Raw genomic sequence first — 20,155 nt, 5'->3', positions numbered from 1 at the left:
TGTTTTGATTTTGAAAAACTGTTGAAAGCAGACAATTATACATGGTAAAATAATGTGTATATGTGAGTTTTCACAATTGTAGAATGAACGTCTGTACAATTTTTGAAGATCAGTGAGTATTCACATAGTAAAAATTTACGTGGGTTGTTCACGGCTTTATGAAAATCAAGTCATGATTTTTGAGAAATTGCTGAAAGTAATGAAATAATGTATGTATGAGTTTTGCGATTTTATAGTGTATGCACACATGTAGAAAATCAGCGAATGTTCACATGAAAGGTTATGTGAATTATTCATAGTTTCACGCAAAGTCATGTGTTGAATTTAAATAATGAATTTTGCTCGTCTTGGCAAGTTTGAAGAAGCGAGCAAGTTTTTCGAGGTTTTTACGTTATTATCACTAGGTTCTTGAAACCGTAAATAAGTAAGAGTTGAGGATTACCATTTTTGTTGCGTGTTTGTTATTGGTATATCCATGACTCCATGCCTTGCGCCTCAGATAGTGGTAACTTCTGGTTACATCCACTCTTCGGGATCTTCCGTGGAGCGCTCCAAAAATATCAAGTCAAAGATGAAGACTTCTGCGGATGCTCATACTGAGGAAAATCAACCTTTCAGAGACACTGGAAGCTGACATATTGTATGTCTATCGATCATCCGAGAGTCTTCCCTCATTAGAAGAAGCACCGTCGACTTCAGCAAGTGAGACTATTGGCTGAAGATGAAGTTCGGCTTTGTGTTGATGGTGTAGCTCCTGATTGGATGAATGAAGAATTTCGTCATCAGAAAATTCAGAAGTTAGGTCTTCGTTGAAATTGTTGTAGAATCTTCGTCCGATGTCGATTTACGCGGTCGACCCATGTATCCTCATGCCCAGGAAATTTCCGAACTTTCACAAAGAAGCCTTTTGAGTTCCGAGCATGTTTAGAATGTGAAATCGACGAAATAGTAAACTTCCAGGAGACATTCATAAAATTTTCAGCTGGCATGTGGTCCAATGTTTTGGCCACAACTCTTTGCTCTTTTCTCCAATTGTTTTGAATTTTGGATATGTTGTATAAGACCTTCATGTGAAGAGAATGGTATATGACCCATCCCTCGATTCTTCACCAATTGCTCCCATATCGTCGGTTTGTACATGACAGTGTAAAATCATCTCAGCCGAGCTTGCTGTAAAACACTCATGTTGTGTTCTTAGACCTTTCACTTGGGTCTTGAACGGTTGGTGAAGGATATTAATATCGTTGATTCGCTTGAGATCAGGACCCCTTGATTGATACATCATCATGGTGCTTGCAACGCCATCTTGCTTTTGTCAGTCGTAGAAACATCGCTTCTGAAACCCTGGTCATGGGACCATAGCTGAGGTTGCTCTTGAGAGGGGATGATGTAATGACCACGGTTTCATGTCCCGATGGTAGCATTAATTTATTATGAATGATTAGCACATGAGAGTCTGGTGCCATGAGTCTTGGACTGTGAAACTGGTCGTCATGATCAGTGGATCGTCAGTCCCCAGTATTTTTGGTTAGATCTCACCTGGTGTGACAAGCAAAGACACACAAAAGCTTGCAAGTATACAAGGCCAAGTTATGATATAGAAGGTAAGCAGGGGGTCAGTCCACAGGGAGTGGGAGCATACAAGAGAAACCTAAGCTAACAATGGTGACAATGCACTATGGCAGTGAGCAAAGCAAGGTAAATAGCATGAACCAAGGGTGCAAGGTAAAGCAGCAAAGAAACAGCTAAGAAAACAGCAAGGTAAAGCAGCAAAGAACCAAGGCTTGGAAGCCAAGGGCAAGGTGAGGATTGTGCACTGACTTCAGTGCACAAAAGGCTTCAAAGTGCAAGAAAAAAAAGGCAAGAAAATAAACTGAATTGAAAGCACACAGAACTGAAAATGTAAGTGACTGAGAAGGAATTGGTGGGTAAGCCAAGGCTTAGGATCCACCTTGTGTCCTAACCAAATGACATGTTTCTAGGTTGAGTTTGATCCTATGCATACATCTAGAAATAGAAGAATACTAAATTGCTCAATAGTCTGCCCCTAGCATTGGCTGTCTTTTGACAGCACAGCCAATCACAGGCACTATGTGCATTGGTATCTCCCATTTTCTCAAGCAAAACAGAGCATGGAAGTAACTATCCTAGCTTCTAGTCACTTGACAGTGCACAAGGCTTCAGCTGAGCCTTGGCCTGATGCTATTTAGCTCATGCTAAACATGGATAAAGCAATAACATTCATCATATGCGATAATTCAGATACAACTAGCAACATTTGAGATAACTAAAAACATATGCAACTTTCAACTGTCAACAGTTATGCAAAAATCAGAAATTGGAATTGCAAAATTAAAATTGTTCTAATTCTCTACTGGCTAGTCCAGAGAGATACACAGTATCTTTCACACACTCCACATAACACCAATTTATACCCCCCCTATCAGAATTAGGGTTCACAGCCCATTTTCCCCAAAATCAGAAAATCAGGTGAAATTGATTTACCTAATGTTGATGAGATACTCGCTCCATCTCGTCGACCCACTCTCCAATTACTTCTTCTCGTTCATCTCCTGCTCCAATTGCTGCTCTAACATCAACTTATATCCCCAATTTCTCACCTAGGGTTTCAGTGATGAGAGATGAGAAATTGAGGAGATTAGTTGATGAAAAAGAGGTAAAACGTGATAGTGATGATGGGTTTAGGTGTGGTGGTGATAGAGTGATTTGGGGAGAAGATAGTGGAGTGATTTGGGGGAAGGTAGTGGTGATGGAGACGGACATGGTGGTACTGTTGCAGAGAGGGGGGGGAAAGATGGTTTCGATGGATTTGGGAGAAGGGTGTGTTTGGCTAATGGGTGTAGGGTTCGGGTACTAGGGTGTTGAGCAGGTGTAGAGGATTTTGATGTTTCGCGAAGCTGGACCGATGGATGGGAAGATGGTAGGTGGATCTGACGGCGATGCGGAGGCAGGCGATGAGCGACCGTCGGATGAAGAGATACACGAAACGAACGGTACTTGATGGAGTTAGGTACTGTAGTGTAAGGCGGAGATATCAAACTTCGATGCACAGCAAGGGAGCGACCGTCGGATGCTCTGAGAACTGATCTGACGGCTGAAGACGCAAGCGGGTATGGATTTGGGTTTTAGGCTTTTGGGTATAGAATATGGGTTTGGGAAATGAGTTTGGGCTTGGAAAACCTTGAGCCCACTTCTTCTTTAAGAACAACTTTCTTCTTCTTGAGCCCATTTCCAGCTTTTTGGACGTGCGCTCCATTCTTTGCGGCTTCCTTGCGTAATTTCTCCCGGCTTTTCACCACTTTTCTGCTCTTTTTGCTCCGCAACTCATCCAATCTTTATTTATTACCTAAAAATGCAAAATTAAGTAAGAAAAATATTTATTCTTGAAAACAATGAAAATACAGAATATGGGATAAAATGTAGAATTAATGCACAAAAGATGAGTTAAATGCCAACAAAAAGGGATAAATATATACATTATTTGGCACTCATCAAATACCCCCAAACCTGAATTTTACTTGTCCTCAAGTAAAACAAAACTAAGGAAATCCTAACTATACCACTGTCGCTGGTCTCTCGAATGCATTTAGCGTATGCACTAAGCCTTTTAAACCACTAAGTGTCCCTAGTGGACGAGTTGAAGTCTCGTGAAGGTTTGCTTAGAACGTACCTACAAAGTTCTAGGTCAAAATATAAGCTCAGATTCCATCAAATGTGACATGTGCAAAACAGTTTAAGCTCACAGCAAAATGGAGATGTCAATCTAGCTATCGAAGGCACAATCCTAGCACTGATAACAAAAAAGACATGTGATAAGAGTGTAAAGTGTATCTACACATGTGTAAAGAAAGATCTGAAGTTATGACTACTAATCACCAAGAGATAGTTTCTCAGGCTAAGAACTGAGGTCGAAATCTAGCTAGCTGTCCGGACTTTACGAGAATTGTGAATGAGTTGGAGGTATTTCACAATTACTCGCGTTGTACATCAATGGCATACACCCTCCTTGCTTATTACAATAAAACACAAAATGACTATTTACATGACTCTTATTTACATTGACTATTCTCTTTTATTTTTGGAACAAGAGATGATGGAATTGATAAATACTTGATTTTTTTGTATTTTTTGATATTTTTTTTTTTTTTTTTTTTTTTTTTCTGAATATATAATCGTTTTTTTTTTTTTTTTTTTTTTTTTTTTTTTTTTTTTTTTTTTAGAAAGGAAACACTTTTGATACATACAAAAGAAACAAAAGATTACATGACACTTTGCAAGAGGTAGCCCTTTTTGATGCACCCAGTTAAATTCGATGGTTGTCTTTCTTAATGTAACCTCCACCTTCTATCCCAACCAACCAAAGAACAAGCTAGTCAAGTTTCGTTCAGTATTCTAAAGTGATTGGCAATCGTAACTTCCTATCAAACACCTTGAAGATCGAGGCCATACATGTATTGGTAGATCGTGCGCGTGCAAATTTCTTATCACTATGTGAATTGTGCTAGAATCAGGGTGCCTAAATATCTAGACTAAGACTCCTAATAACATATTTGCACAAGAGTCAACATTTCAAGGTAAATGAGCTCCATTTTTATGATTTTTTTTTAATTTTTTTTTAATTTGATTTTTCAATTTTTTTTTGGAATTTTTCAATTTTTTCAAAAAAGAAGGAGTTCGTTTTCAATTATGGCAATTATCATGGTATCTACTCTATACCCCCAAACCTAAACTAAACATTGTCCTCAATGTTTCAAAATGGAAAGAATTATAAAACAATATATGAAGAGGAACATGCTGAGTAGAGTAAAAGGAGAGAGAATACCCGATTGTACGGCAGCTCGATTAAAACTCCGTTATTCAAGGCAAAAATCCATCATATTAGGAGTCACAATGGATGAGCACAAAATATATACAAAAGGAAATTTAACTAACACATTATCTACAAGAAAATTTGGTTTTTAATGGGATTGGACTTTTTGGAAAAAATTTGGTTTTGTTGGGAAACATTTGGTTTTGATGGGAAAACGAAAATTTTGGTTTTTAGGGAAAGATTTGGAAAACTTTTTGGTTATTTAGGGAAAGAGTGGACCAGTTTAGTCCACATAGACTGGGTCCTCCAGGTTGGTTGTTTCAATGTCGGGTGGAAATGGCTCAAGGAATGGCTTTAATCTCTGCCCGTTGACTTTGAAAACGTTCTTGTTGGAGACATCCTCCAGCTCTACAGCTCCATGAGGAAAAACTGTGCGTACTAGGTACGGACCCTTCCATCTGGAACGCAGTTTTCCTGGAAAAAGATGTAATCGGGAGTCATACAGCAAGACTTTCTGACCAGGAGTGAAGGATTTGCGTAGAATACGCTTGTCATGAAACATCTTCATCTCTGCTTGTACAGCTTGGCACTGTCATAAGCCTCATTTCTCAATTCTTCCAACTCGTTGAGTTGAAGTTTCCTTTGAATTCCAGCTTCGTCCAGAGAAAGTTCAGCTCTTTGATTGCCCAGTAGGCACGATGTTCTAATTCCACAGGTAGATGGCACGGCTTTCCATACACTAGACGATAGGGGGACATGCCAATTGGTGTCTTATAAGCTGTTCTATAGGCCCACAAAGCATCATTCAATCTCAATGACCAATCTTTCCTGGACGGGTTGACCGTCTTCTCCAGAATGTGCTTAATTTCCCTATTAGACACTTCCACTTGTCCACTAGTCTGAGGGTGGTACGGAGTAGCAACCTTGTGAGTTATGCCATACTTGCGTACTAAAGACTCAAAGTACTTGTTACGAAAATGTGAACCGCCGTCACTGATGATAGCTCTAGGGGTACCAAAACGTGCAAATATGTTCTCCTTTAGAAATGAAAGTACCACCTTGTGGTCATTTGTTCTGGTTGCTATGGCTTCTACCCACTTAGAAACGTAATCAACTGCGACTAGGATGTACAACTTGCTGTCAGACATGGGAAATGGACCCATGAAGTCTATCCCCCAAACATCAAAAATCTCCACAATCAAAATGGGGTTCAATGGCATCATGTTTCTCCTCGAAATGCTTCCTAGCTTTTGACAGCGTTCACAAGCAACACAATAATCATGGCAATCCTTGAACAATGATGGCCAATAGAATCCACACTGCAAGATCTTTGCAGCGGTTTTCTTGGCACTGAAATGGCCTCCACATGCTTGGTCATGACAGAAAGATATCACATCTTTCTGTTCAGTGTTGGGGACACATCTCCTAATGATTTGGTCTGGGCAGTACTTAAACAAATATGGGTCATCCCAAAGGAAATGTTTGACTTCAGCCAGGAATTTAGAGCGGTCTTGTCTCGACCAACGTGAGGGCATCCTACCTGTAGCGAGGTAGTTAACAATATCAGCAAACCAAGGAAGGTCTGAGATAGACATCAGCTGTTCATCTGGGAATGATTCTCTAATCAGCTCACATTCATCAATAGACTCTAAAGTTAATCTAGACAAATGATCAGCAACCACATTCTCACAACCTTTCTTATCACGGATTTCGAGATCGAATTCCTGTAATAAGAGTATCCATCGAATAAGGCGAGCTTTAGCATCCTTCTTGGAAAGAAGATACTTCAAAGCCGCATGGTCTGTGTATATGATGATCTTAGACCCTATCAGATAAGATCTAAACTTGTCTAATGCGAAAACGACGGCAAGCAATTCCTTCTCGGTAGTTGAATAATTGAGTTGGGCATCATTAAGGGTTTTGCTAGCATAGTATATCACATATGGTAGTCTATCAACTCGCTGTCCTAAAACAGCACCAACAGCATAATCAGAGGCATCACACATAAGTTCGAACGGAAGCTTCCAATCGGGTGGTCGGACTATAGGAGCGGTGGTGAGAAGGGTTTTTAATTCCTCCCATGCCTTCACACAAGCAGCATCGAAATTGAAGGCAACATCTTTGGAGAGAAGACTGCACAGAGGTCTGGAGATTTTGCTGAAATCTTTGATGAATCGCCGGTAAAAACCAGCATGACCTAGAAATGATCTGATCTCCTTCACAGAGCAAGGTTGTGGTAGATGTTGAATGAGGTCAACTTTAGCTTTATCCACTTCAATTCCTTTTTCTGAGATGATGTGTCCTAGAACTATTCCTGAATTCACCATAAAATGGCATTTTTCCCAATTTAGAACAAGGTTCTTTTCTTTACATCTGGATATCACGAGGGCAAGATGCTTCAAACATTCGTCAAACGAGGAACCAAAAAAGAGAAATCATCCATAAAGATCTCGAGAAAACTATCTATCATGTCAGAAAAAATGCTCATCATGCAACGCTGAAAAGTAGCAGGTGCATTACACAACCCGAAGGGCATACGTCTATAAGCAAACGTCCCAAATGGACACGTGAATGTAGTTTTTTCCTGATCTTCCGGAGCAATGTGAATTTGGTTATAACCGGAAAAGCCATCTAGAAAACAGTAGTGACTGTGTCCAGACACACGTTCTAGCATTTGGTCAATGAAAGGGAGCGGGAAGTGATCCTTCCTTGTTACTGTGTTCAACTTCCTGTAGTCGATGCATACTCGCCATCCTGTGGTTGTACGAGTAGGGACTAATTCATTCTTGTCGTTCTGAACTACAGTAATGCCTGACTTCTTAGGCACAACTTGAATGGGACTAACCCATTTGCTATCGGGAATTGGGTATATGATACCCGCATCAAGTAGTTTCAGGATCTCTCCTTTGACTACATCTCTCATGTTAGGATTAAGTCTCCTTTGCATTTCCCTCGATGGTTTGGCATTCTCTTCAAGGTTAATGTGGTGCATGCAAATGGTGGGACTAATTCCTTTGAGATCTGAGATGGTCCATCCTAAGGCCTCTTTGTGTTCCTTAAGTACTTCTAAAAGCTTACTTTCCTGTTCCGTGTCTAAACATGATGAAATAATGACAGGTAAAGTATCAGAAGAACCTAGGAATGCGTACTTCAACGTACTAGGCAATGTTTTCAATTCAAGCTTGGGTGGCTCAACAATGGATGGAATAAGCTTGGAATCAGAGAGTAGGGTGGTTCCACTTCATATTTCCTTTCAGTGACGTCCATTTGAGGTACAGATTCGAGCAGAGATAGGACGTCACTACAGTATGCATCATCATAGGAAGGGTTAAAGTTCTCCATACATGCTTGAAAGGGGTCGACGGATAGAATGTTAGTCAACGAATCTTGCATTAATCCTTCAATCATATTAACTTCATGCACATCATCATCATCAAGATTCACAGGTTGTTGACTAATATCGAACACATTCAATTCTACCGTCATGTTACCAAAAGACAGTTTTAACACTCCATTCCGACAATTAATGATCGCGTTGGACGTAGCCAAGAAAGGACGTCCTAAGATGACAGGAATGTGACAGTCTGGGTTTTGTACAGGTTGAGTGTCTAAGACAATGAAGTCTACGGGAAAATAGAATTTGTCAACCTTGATCAAAACGTCTTCGACCACTCCACGAGGAATCTTGACAGATCGGTCTGCCAGTTGTAGAGTGATAGATGTTGGTTTCAACTCCCCAAGACCTAACTGCTCATAAACAGAATATGGCAGTAGGTTAACACTTGCACCTAGGTCTAATAACGCTTTATTGACCGTGTGTTCTCCTATAGTGCAAGAAATTGTTGGACATCCTGGATCCCTAAACTTGGGTGGAGTTTTGTTCAGAATGATGGAACTCACCTGCTCAGCTAAGAAAGCACGTTTTTGCACATTGAGCTTGCGCTTTTGAGTACACAAGTCTTTGAGGAATTTGGCATAAGCAGGGATTTGCTTGATTGCTTCAAGAAAAGGAATGTTGATGTTGACTCTCTTGAACAGATCTAACATCTCATTGTAATGGGTACTTTTCTGTTGATAGATCAATCTTTGAGGAAATGGGGCAACAGGAGATGAGTTGGCAAAGGGACATTCACAGCAGTAGAATTGTCAGATTTTCCAACTTGCTCAGATTCTTTGGTTTTCTGGGGTTGTGGAGACAGTGTGGAATTTGTATCAGATTCATTAGGTTCGCCCACGTTGTTCTCGATGACTTTACCACTTCGGAGGGTGGTAATGGCATGGATTTGATCAGGTGAGGTTTCAGTGCAGGATGTTGTGCCTGTTTGAAATATCCTCTTTGGATTTTGTTGGGGTTGGCTCGGAAGTTTACCCTTTTCTCTCTCACATATTTGATCCATCTTTTGATCTAGATTTTTCTGACTTTGCATCAAACTCTGGAACATTTCCTCTAGGGTGGATAATCTCTTGTCGGTATTGTGTTGAGGATATGATTGTTGTTGAGAGTTTGATTGTTGTTGAGGGTTTCTCGGGTGTTGATAACCTTGATTGTTCTGATATCCCTGATTGTTTTGATAGCTCTGATTGGGTTGAGATGGTCCTCCTTGAGTGGGTCCTTTTGACCATGAAAAGTTAGGGTGGTTTCTCCATCCTGGATTGTAGGTCTGTGAATAAGGGTTATGCTCTGGTTTTTGAAACATGGCATGTGCCTGTTCAAGCCTAGACTCCTGGACTGCAAGCAAATCTGGACAATTTTGGAATTGATGGTTGGGGTCGTTACAAGCAGCACAAACAGACGAAGCGACATGTTCTCGGAGAGTAGTGGTGGAAGGTTTTGAATTTTTATGTAGTTCTAACTCTTCTAATCTCCTAACTATTGATGCCATGTTTGCTCTTCCCTCAAAATCCGCTTCAATCCTAAAAGCCTTTGCTTCGGATGTAGTCTTTCTGGTTTCACGGATGGATTCCCACTGTTGCGTCTTTTCAGCTACTTCAATCAAGAAGTCCCAAGACGCGTCAGCAGTTTTATCTACGAATAGACCATTACACATCGACTCAACCGTTGTTCGGGTGGACACATCTAGACCTTCATACAAAATTTGCACAAGTCTCCATTTTTCAAAACCATGATGGGGACATTGGAGCAATAATTCATTGAATCTCTCCAGGTATCTAGCTAAGGTCTCACCTTCTAATTGCACAAAGCTATTCAGACTTTGACGAATTGTCGCAGTCTTGTGGTTCGGGAAAAACTTTTTGAAAAACTCCTTTATGAGGTCATCCCATGTCATGATGGATTGAGGCTGTAAAGCATAGAGCCAGGCCTTTGCCTTATCTTTCAGGGAGAAAGGAAAAAGCCTTAACTTCAGGGTTTCGTCGGTCATTTGAGTGAAACGCAGAGTTCCACAAATTTCCTCGAATTCTCTCACGTGGTGGTACGGGTTTTCATTCTCAACACCTCTAAAAATAGGAAGCATCTGTATTGTGCTTGATTTCAGCTCATAATGGCCATTAGCCTCGGGCAGCAAATACAAGAAGGTTGACTGGCTCTAGTTGGGTACATATAATCCTTGAGGGTACGGGGTTCTCCCATTGTTTCTGGTTGATCTGGACTGTCTCCCTCAGAACTTAGAATTTCGATAGGTTCGTCTGGGTTAATTCTAACAAGTCTGTTTGTTGGTCTCTGTAGGTCACAATCATGTCCTAGTAGGTACCTTAACTAACATGTTGGTCAGACAGAGCAATCGGAAACAATTTGGCCCACAAGGGTTATGAAGATTTGGTTTTGAATGGGTGTTTGGTAAAGGGATTTTGTTTTTGGTTTAAAATTGGGCTTTGGAAAATTTTGAACTAAACCTAGCATAAATTAGCACAACTCATAAAAGAAAATAAAAACAATAATAATAATTAAGACAACCCATAAAAGAAAAAGAAAAATAAAAGAAAAATAAAAAAAAAAAAAAAAATAATTACAGTCCCAAATATAAAAAAAAAAAAAAAGAAATAAATAAAAATTATTACAATCCCAAATAAATAATTAAATTAATTATTACAAGCCCGAATTTGAATTTAAATGAGGCCCAAGTGGGTTAACTCATGGGTTAGGCTTACTTGGTTTTTGGAGGGAAGCCCAAAAATAGGCTTTTAGTCCCCTTTTAGTTGCACAGCCCAGTTGGGCTTTAGGATCGTCCTAAGCAGCTCACGCTCAAGCCCAGCAGCAATTGAAGTGACTCAGCAACACAGGCCCAGCAGAGTCTGCAGCGAAGCCCAGCTCACAGAAGACCACGAGCCCAGCAACAGAAGAATGCAGAGCCCAGCAGCACTTGGCAAGCCCAGTTCAGTTGAAGTTGGTGAAGCCCAGTTCAGAGAAGTACAAGCCCACCAGTAGAAGGCAGAGCCCAGCAGCTTCAGTTGGCAGCCCAGTTGCTTTGGCTTGGCAGCAGGCTTTGGCAGCAGCAGCAACAGCAGCAGCAGCAGCAACAACAGCAGCAGCAGCTCAGTGGCACCTGCAAGTGAACAAGAGTGCAATGATATCAGGAGACAGCTTCAAGCACAGCAAGGTAATATGCACTTTCAGCAGATTATGCAGTGCTAGATGAAAGACAGCAAAGGAAATCAGCAGATGGCAGCACCACTCCCCGGCAGCGGCGCCAAAAACTTGGTGTGACAAGCAAAGACACACAAAAGCTTGCAAGTATACAAGGCCAAGTTATGATATAGAAGGTAGGCAGGGGGTCAGTCCACAGGGTGGGAGCATACAAGAAACCTAAGCTAACAATGGTGACAATGCACTATGGCAGTGAGCAAAGCAAGGTAAATAGCATGAACCAAGGGTGCAAGGTAAAGCAGCAAAGAACAGCTAAGAAAACAGCAAGGTAAGCAGCAAAGAACCAAGGCTTGGAAGCCAAGGCAAGGTGAGGATTGTGCACTGACTTCAGTGCACAAAAGGCTTCAAAGTGCAAGAAAACAAAGGCAAGAAAATAAACTGAATTGAAACACACAGAACTGAAAATGTAAGTGACTGAGAAGGAATTGGTGGTAAGCCAAGGCTTAGGATCCACCTTGTGTCCTAACCAAATGACATGTTTCTAGGTTGAGTTTGATCCTATGCATACATCTAGAAATAGAAGAATACTAAATTGCTCAATAGTCTGCCCCTAGCATTGGCTGTCTTTTGACAGCACAGCCAATCACAGGCACTATGTGCATTGGTATCTCCCATTTGCTCAAGCAAAACAGAGCATGGAAGTAACTATCCTAGCTTCTAGTCACTTGACAGTGCACAAGGCTTCAGCTGAGCCTTGGCCTGATGCTATTTAGCTCATGCTAAACATGGATAAAGCAATAACATTCATCATATGTGATAATTCATATACAACTAGCAACATTTGAGATAACTAAAAACATATGCAACTTTCAACTGTCAACAGTTATGCAAAAATCAGAAATTGGAATTGCAAAATTAAAATAATTCTCTACTGGCTAGTCCAGAGAGATACACAGTGTCTTTCACACACTCCACATAACACCAATTTATACCCCCCCTATCAGAATTAGGGTTCACAGCCCCTTTTCCCCAAAATCAGAAATCAGGTGAAATTGATTTACCTAATGTTGATGAGATACTCGCTCCATCTCGTCGACCCACTCTCCAATTACTTCTTCTCGTTCATCTCCTGCTCCAATTGCTGCTCTAACATCAACTTATATCCCCAATTTCTCACCTAGGGTTTCAGATGAGAGATGAGAAATTGAGGAGATTAGTTGATGAAAAAGAGGTAAAACGTGATAGTGATGATGGGTTTAGGTGTGGTGGTGATAGAGTGATTTGGGGAGAAGATAGTGGAGTGATTTGGGGGGGTAGTGGTGATGGAGACGGACATGGTGGTACTGTTGCAGAGAGGGGGGGGGGGAAGATGGTTTCGATGGATTTGGGAGAAGGGTGTGTTTGGCTAATGGGTGTAGGGTTCGGGTACTAGGGTGTTGAGCAGGTGTAGAGGATTTTGATGTTTCGTGAAGCTGGACCGATGGATGGGAAGATGGTAGGTGGATCTGACGGCGATGCGGAGGCAGGCGATGAGCGACCGTCGGATGAAGAGATACGACGAAACGAACGGTACTTGATGGAGTTAGGTACTGTAGTGTAAGGCGGAGATATCAAACTTCGATGCACAGCAAGGGAGCGACCGTCGGATGCTCCTGAGAACTGATCTGACGGCTGAAGACGCAAGCGGGTATGGATTTGGGTTTTAGGCTTTTGGGTATAGAATATGGGTTTGGGAAATGAGTTTGGGCTTGGAAAACCTTGAGCCCACTTCTTCTTTAAGAACAACTTTCTTCTTCTTGAGCCCATTTCCAGCTTTTTGGACGTGCGCTCCATTCTTTGCGGCTTCCTTGCGTAATTTCTCCCGGCTTTTCACCACTTTTCTGCTCTTTTTGCTCCGCAACTCATCCAATCTTTATTTATTACCTAAAAATGCAAAATTAAGTAAGAAAAATATTTATTCTTGAAAACAATGAAAATACAGAATATGGGATAAAATGTAGAATTAATGCACAAAAGATGAGTTAAAATGCCAACAAAAAGGGATAAAAATATACATTATTTGGCACTCATCATCACCTCTTCGCTTTCTCTTCTTCTGGCAAGACTTGGATAGAGGACCCAGGTAGAAAAATTGATGTAAAGACCTAGATGGTCGAAGTTGGAGGTAACTTGATGAAGTACTTAGTGGAAAGACCTGGTGGACACCGTTCGACTGTGGAAGTCATGAATACCGCCTAAGAATTGCTGCTTTCATATTATACGCTCTGGAAGATGTAGGAACCTCATACGACGTCGGAATTTGATGCTTGACCCCAACTTTTGAAGCTAAGAGACTGAGTCATCCCATGATACAAGAACCACTCAATTTGGAGTTGTAGAGGTCATCCAACAAAGCGTGCACATTTGTAATTTTTAACCCCGTACAAATTTTTCATATTTCGTAGACCTGACGGTAAAGGCCATATCTTTCAGCTCGTACGTTCTATTGATGCGCCCTTTCGGTAGGTTGTATAAGAGACATAGACGAACATCCTTTGTTGAGGAAGTATCGTCTCATTCCTCACTCGTTGGTACGTTTTTGTAAACCCATTTGCTGAAGTATGTTGTATCTCATTTGTAGAGGTGATGAGAACATCTTGTAGAAGACTTTGGTGTTGTGCCGGCCAATCGTGCAATCTTCAAAAAGACTTTCATGTGAGCATATTTCATGTCTACACGCCTTTATATGAATCATTAGTGCTTCGAGAAGTCAGTTTCCTCGAGCAATACTTCAGAGAATGGTTAGTTGATGGAGCCTTGTCATGAGGATGTTGCTCCTGAGACCGTCGTTGGTGCTGAGACCATGAATTATTATGCTCCAGATATCCTTGTCGATGCTAAGATCATGGATGGTGTTCCTCGAGAGATTATTGTTGATGTTGATACCATGGTTGAAGTTGCTCTAAAGACCGAAAAAATGCTAAAACTATGATTATAGATATAATTTTTGTTCCTTCATCCAGTGAGCCTTTTACGTTCACGAACTAGTTAGTGAGTTGAGAATCCGGTATACTGGGAGTTCAACCTGAGTGCTCTTGAAAGCATGATTGTATCGTGAAGCGGCTTTGTAAGTGAATCCACGTTGTTGTGGAAGATAGCAGCAGAATTCTCCGTTCTAGATCGGTGAAGGGAACAAGTTCCTCAGTCATGTAGGGTTTTGTGATGTAGAGAAGTCACGTCGATGAAGTTTCACGGAATCACCTCAGGTTCCCAGTGTATGTTGAAGGAGTTGGTAACATTCATGTGTGAATGATGTTGCATCCGTTTCAGAAGTCTTATAATGAGATAATGAAGACTTATCGAATGTAGTGTCGTGCTGGTGTTGAATCAGTGTCGAGATATTTGTGTTGAATCTAGAGGCGCCATTATCTAAGGTGTACTCTTTGATTGGGAGTACAATTTTGAAGGCTTCTTAGATGATTGAGCGTTGAAGCGTCATACCCCTTGAGCATGACTTAGGTTTGATCATCTGGGCCCCAACTTTCTTCTGTTGATTCAGCATTCCTTTCGTTGCAGCAGTGGGATTCAACACTTGTGCAGAGGTCAGAGCTTTTTAATTTTGTGGCACACATGGACGCTCCTGCAAGGCTATGTAGAAACTCCCAAAGTGTTATTTTCCATGTTTGGACATCATCTCAGCAATGAACGTCTCAGTGATCGATTCAGAGAAATGTCGGATTCAACCACTTGGTAAAATACTAATGCGGTGAAGTTACCATTCATAACGTCTTGCAGAGTTGCTAGCAGAATTAAGTCCCCATGCTACATAGCATGTGAGGAAATAAATGACGTAGACACGGGAGGAATGAGACTTGCCTGAGTGTGGAACCTGTTGATGAATGTCTATGCATCTTTTGCAGGTTCTTGCTTCAATCTCGTCAAAGTTCGAAATTCCTCCAAGTGCTCCATCTTTTCAGCGTGGATCCACGCTCTTCTGAAGGACGTGTCATATCCTGGACCTTCCTGATTATGTGAAACTTGGTTTCTGTCCAGGTTGAACTTATGTTCACTTTGAGAATGATGTATCCATAAGTATTTCCGAGCGCTTCTTCAAGGTCTCTGATTGAGATGGAGCATGAGTATCTTATTGTCGAGTGATGCATGTGGATCCGATGGTTTTCAGTGGAATTTTGTTGATGGCGGTGTCAGCATCGATCAACGTTCTTCCCAATTCGTTTCTTCAGAGATTGAATTTGGTAAGCAGTCCCCAGTCGTACACCTCTTGGTCCGTGGATGGAGGCTCAAGAAGTATTTTCGGAATGGACTTCTTGACATGATGTGTTCAGTGCTGTGAACATGTCTCTCCTTCGTGCCTTCGACAGATAGAGCAATTCACGTTCGACCAGGATTGAACTGCCTCTTTGATAGGTTGTTCAGAGAGAGTGTAAAGCTTCTGATTGGGAGAGGACTCTTGCATACTTCTTTAGTCCCTCGTTGAAGCTATTGTGGATCAACCTTCTCTTTGAAAATTTGATTCGAAATATTGAATTCACTTGTTAGATGATTTGATGAATCTATGAAGGTGACAGTACCTGGGTTTCTTCATTTTTCATCAGTTGGATCTCTATGATGAGAAGCGATTTGATTGCACCATCTTGAAACCTGACTTCCAGTAACTCGATCACTCCTTCATGATAAGTTTGAGTATGTCCGATCATCTCCTCGTTCGTTAATGCCGGATCGAGGTTTGTGTAAGATTGGTTATCCTTTCTTGATGCTTTTGTAGGATGAGGTGTTGGATGTCTCATGTTTTAGCAGGAGCTTTCCTTTTTCTTGAGCAATAACGTTCATGGAAGGTTGTACATTTTATTGTTTGTTGATCAGGCATTGGTTGCTCCGAGGTTCCTCGACCTTGTAGACTTTTCTCAGCAAAGCAGGTGTAGTAGTCGCTGATCGTTTGGCTGCTTCATGAAGTTCTGAGAGAGTTTGGAGTCGCAGAGAAAGGCTCTGTAGATTGGGATCATTTCATTTTGTTCATGCTCTCCTAGTGCCTCCAGTGATCGAGAGACGTGTTCTCGAGCGCTTCATGTTCCGTTATATAATGCGAACGTTGGGGAAGTGTATCCCTTCGGGAAAGAAGGTATTTGAGTAGCAACAGGGTATGAAGGTTGATAACGATGAGCATATGATGATTTGTCTTTTCCTCGATCCTCCATGAAGCATTCCAGGTCCTCATGATCGATGAAGCCTGCAAGTTCCTTTGCTGGAGAGTCATCTACAGCTTTGAGGAATTCTTCATCTTGTACAACATGGATTGGAGAGATTTCAGGATCAGCAGTTTAAGATGTTTCTTTAGATTCTCCTTTTCCGCGCTGAGGATGAGTTCGTTCAGACGCAAACTTGTCTGTAAGAGTTTTGAGATAAGCATACAACTCTTTCTGTGTTGCAGCCACGTTAATATGAATCTTCATGAGATCAAGATGATTTCCTCTGGTTTCTTCAGGAGACCAACCGAAGAGTGTATTGTTGATGGAGCCAGTGTCGTCACTTGCAGGGGAGATCTCTGGAGTACCAGTGATTGAAAGAGTGATAGTAACATGTGACGTGATATTGCTGGCCGAAGGAGTGGTGTTAGCGCTACCACTAGAGCCTGCGACGTTAATAGGAGTATTACTTGCTGGGAGTACCACTAGGACTTGCAATGTTAGAGTTGGGTGTTGAACCCGGATTGGTAACTATACCTAAGACTGACCATCCTTCCGAATTGAGATTGCAACCGAGAGAATGATCTCCCACTGTGGTCGCCAATCTGTAGATGGAGAAAAACGATTTGCTGGTTTTTAAGGAATTGAGGAGACGACCGTACGGAGGAGACTCCTCGAACCGAGCGAAATGTTAAACCTCACACAGATGCATCGCTGCAAAGGGGGTGCTTTAGATTCGAGAGATCAATCTGTAGTACTCCGGCCTAAATCAAGACAATGACCGTTCCAGAGTAAATTCGGTCACATGGGAGGATGGGTTGATCTGTATGAAGGAAGCTGGGAAATCTGTGGAATCAATGGTAATCAAAGATTGTGGGTGTATGAATTATGAATACGATAAGCTCTGAATGATTGAAATTGCTCAATTAAGAGTAGTTGATCAATTGATGAGTTGATGATATCGTGTTGTCGATGAGACGTGAGATTGATGATACGGTTGATGTCGATGACACAATCATGATTCAGAGACTTATTTATATTGCTGGAATTTTAGACACCATGACTCCATGAAGTTTGACAGTTGATGGAATCAAGGAGTGGGGAAGTGGAGATCGTTTTTGAAACCAGTTGCTCAACTTGTGGAGATTTGGTCGATTTTCCACCCACTACCTCGTGAATTCCTTCAACTGATTGCACGACTTGCTCACATTCCATCTTGTGTTTGAACACACGTGTCGTAGACCGCCAGACCAAAACCCTAAGTGATATCCCCCCAAAGTGACACGATTGACGTCTCGTGGTATGTTAGTCAATTGATGACTTCGTGGTTTGATGGGACGATGATTCCATGTAGTTGTTGATTTGAACATGATGTTCTGAAACTCATGAGTTGAATATGTCATGAGACAGAGGTATAGTTCTTACGATGAAGTGAGCAAGTATTTCTCATTTGATGGATCGTTGAATATTGATTGTTGAACCAATATTCCTTGGTTTGAGCAAATATTTATCATATGAGCAAGTGTTATTCATGTGATGAATTGTTGAATATTTGATCGTCTGAGCATGTGTTTCTCATCTGATGGATTATTGGCAGCGTACCAAAAATATTAATTTAGAATACTGGTCGTTGAACCGAGCATAATTAATAAAACTAATGACCATGAGGTCGTCGTAAAATTATTAAGGTTGGAATATGGAATGATGATCCTTGGATTCAGAAACCCTAATTTGATCAATTGATGATCAATTCATGGTTCGTCAGAATTTCAACCATGGGACAAAGGAGGGAGCGACTACATGGGACCGTGGATAAACCATGTAGTGTCCATATGCTAACATGAGCAAATACAAAGAACTCCTGAAGAGTTGATGATTTGTTAGTGAAAAAATGATTAAATGCTGGTTTAATCATTTATTCAAAAATGCTCGTCTGAGCCTTAGGTGAGAAAACCTAATTAATTATGACGGAGTGAGGGACCGACCATGGGGTCATGAAACCGGCCCTGGGTAATCATGTGACCTCTTGATGATCACTTCATGAAAGTCCAAATTGTTTGGAAGAGTCAATCTTGGTCGGTCAAGATAGCTTGCTCGTGTCCACAAGGCGTCCGCGTCTTAGTCCTGAGAATTTTGATATTTTCTGGCATGCAATTGAGCATCCATTCGAGGAAATATGCCAAAATTAGGGTTTCGACGAAACTGAGGAAAACACCATGAGATGATGGAAAATAATTATTAAATAACAAATAAGGAGGCGTGGAACCGCCGAGGCCAAGGCATGGTTGGACGGTAGTGGCCATGGTCCCTTGGTGCCTTTTCCTTAATTTTATAATATTTTGATGATTTTATGAAAAATTCATGAATTTTGAGAAATTTGATGAATTTAGGGAGTTTCCATGAATTGAAGGAGTTTTCATGAGTTCAGGGAAGCAAAAAATATTAAAATAATAAAAACAAGGGCAAGTGGGACCGTGGAGGCGCGGCCGGCCGGCTAGGGCCTGGTCCCACGAGTTTTCGTAATTTTTAATATTTTTTCATGATTTGAGGGAATTTTTCCTAATTTGAGAGAAATACCATGAAATCAAGGAATTTGATGAATTCAAGGAAAATAAAAATAATAATAAAACAAAGGGGCGTGTGGGACCGGATAGGACATGGCCGGCCAGGACCCGGTCCCACAAGTTTTCATAATTTATTTTATTTTATTATTATTTGGTGATTTATGCAAAATACCATGTAACCAAGGAGTTTTTCATGAAATTAGAGAAATAATAATAATAAAAAAATAATGAGGAACCGTGAGGTGTGGGGCCGGCTGGGACCAAGGCACGGCCGGTTGGCCCATGGTCACGCCCTTTCCTTAATTTTATATTATTTTTTATGGATTTATGACGATACCATGAAACCGAGGAGTTTCCTCGCGACGAAGGAGATTTGATCAAATGAGAGAATTTTCATCAAATCATGGAAAATAATGTATTAAAAATATAAAGCTGGCGTAGGACTGACCACGACACGGTCGGTTGGTCGTGTGTCCGTGTTCCGAGCACCTTGGTCAATATTTTTAATTATTTATTATTTTCTTCCCTATTTTGCATAGGTTCATCGTTTCGTTGTATTTTGAAATACTCGTTCGTGCGGTGACTGTTTGTGCATCGTCGTTGAACACACTTTCACCATTTGGATCGGGGCTTACTTAGAGGTAGCTCATATGCCCGGTTGTTGATTATTTATCACTAATTGTGGAATTCGGTGGAGAATAATTCACAAAACTGAGTAATAAGATGTTTGTTATTAATTCATAAGATCAGCTGAGGATTCGACTACGAATTCAGAATACTAAAGTGAGCATTACCATTCCATGGGATCGTAGATTCGACCATAGAATCGGAGTAATTAAGATTTATCTATTACCATTTATGAGACCAGTTGTGGATTCGATCATGGTATCGGGGTAATGAGATAATATAGTTATTGTTATTCTATGAGATCAAGTCGTGGATTCGATCATAGAATCAGAACAATTGTTTATTGCCATTCTATGGGACCTGTCGTGGATTCGACCATGGAATAGGAGCAATTATTATTGCCATT

The 20,155-nt window shown here is 41.0% G+C and overlaps 1 pseudogene; it reads right to left on the bottom strand.

Annotated features, from left to right (window-relative positions):
- Positions 1-5,210: 5,210 nt before the first annotated feature.
- The window catches only part of LOC113360366, a 30,795-nt pseudogene continuing 15,850 nt past the window's right edge, over positions 5,211-20,155 (bottom strand).

The sequence above is a fragment of the Papaver somniferum genome, chromosome 3, assembly GCF_003573695.1.
Source record: "Papaver somniferum cultivar HN1 chromosome 3, ASM357369v1, whole genome shotgun sequence".
NCBI lineage: Eukaryota > Viridiplantae > Streptophyta > Magnoliopsida > Ranunculales > Papaveraceae > Papaver > Papaver somniferum.
Note: the sequence above shows the minus strand (reverse complement) of the source record. Positions and strands in the feature narration are given on the sequence as shown.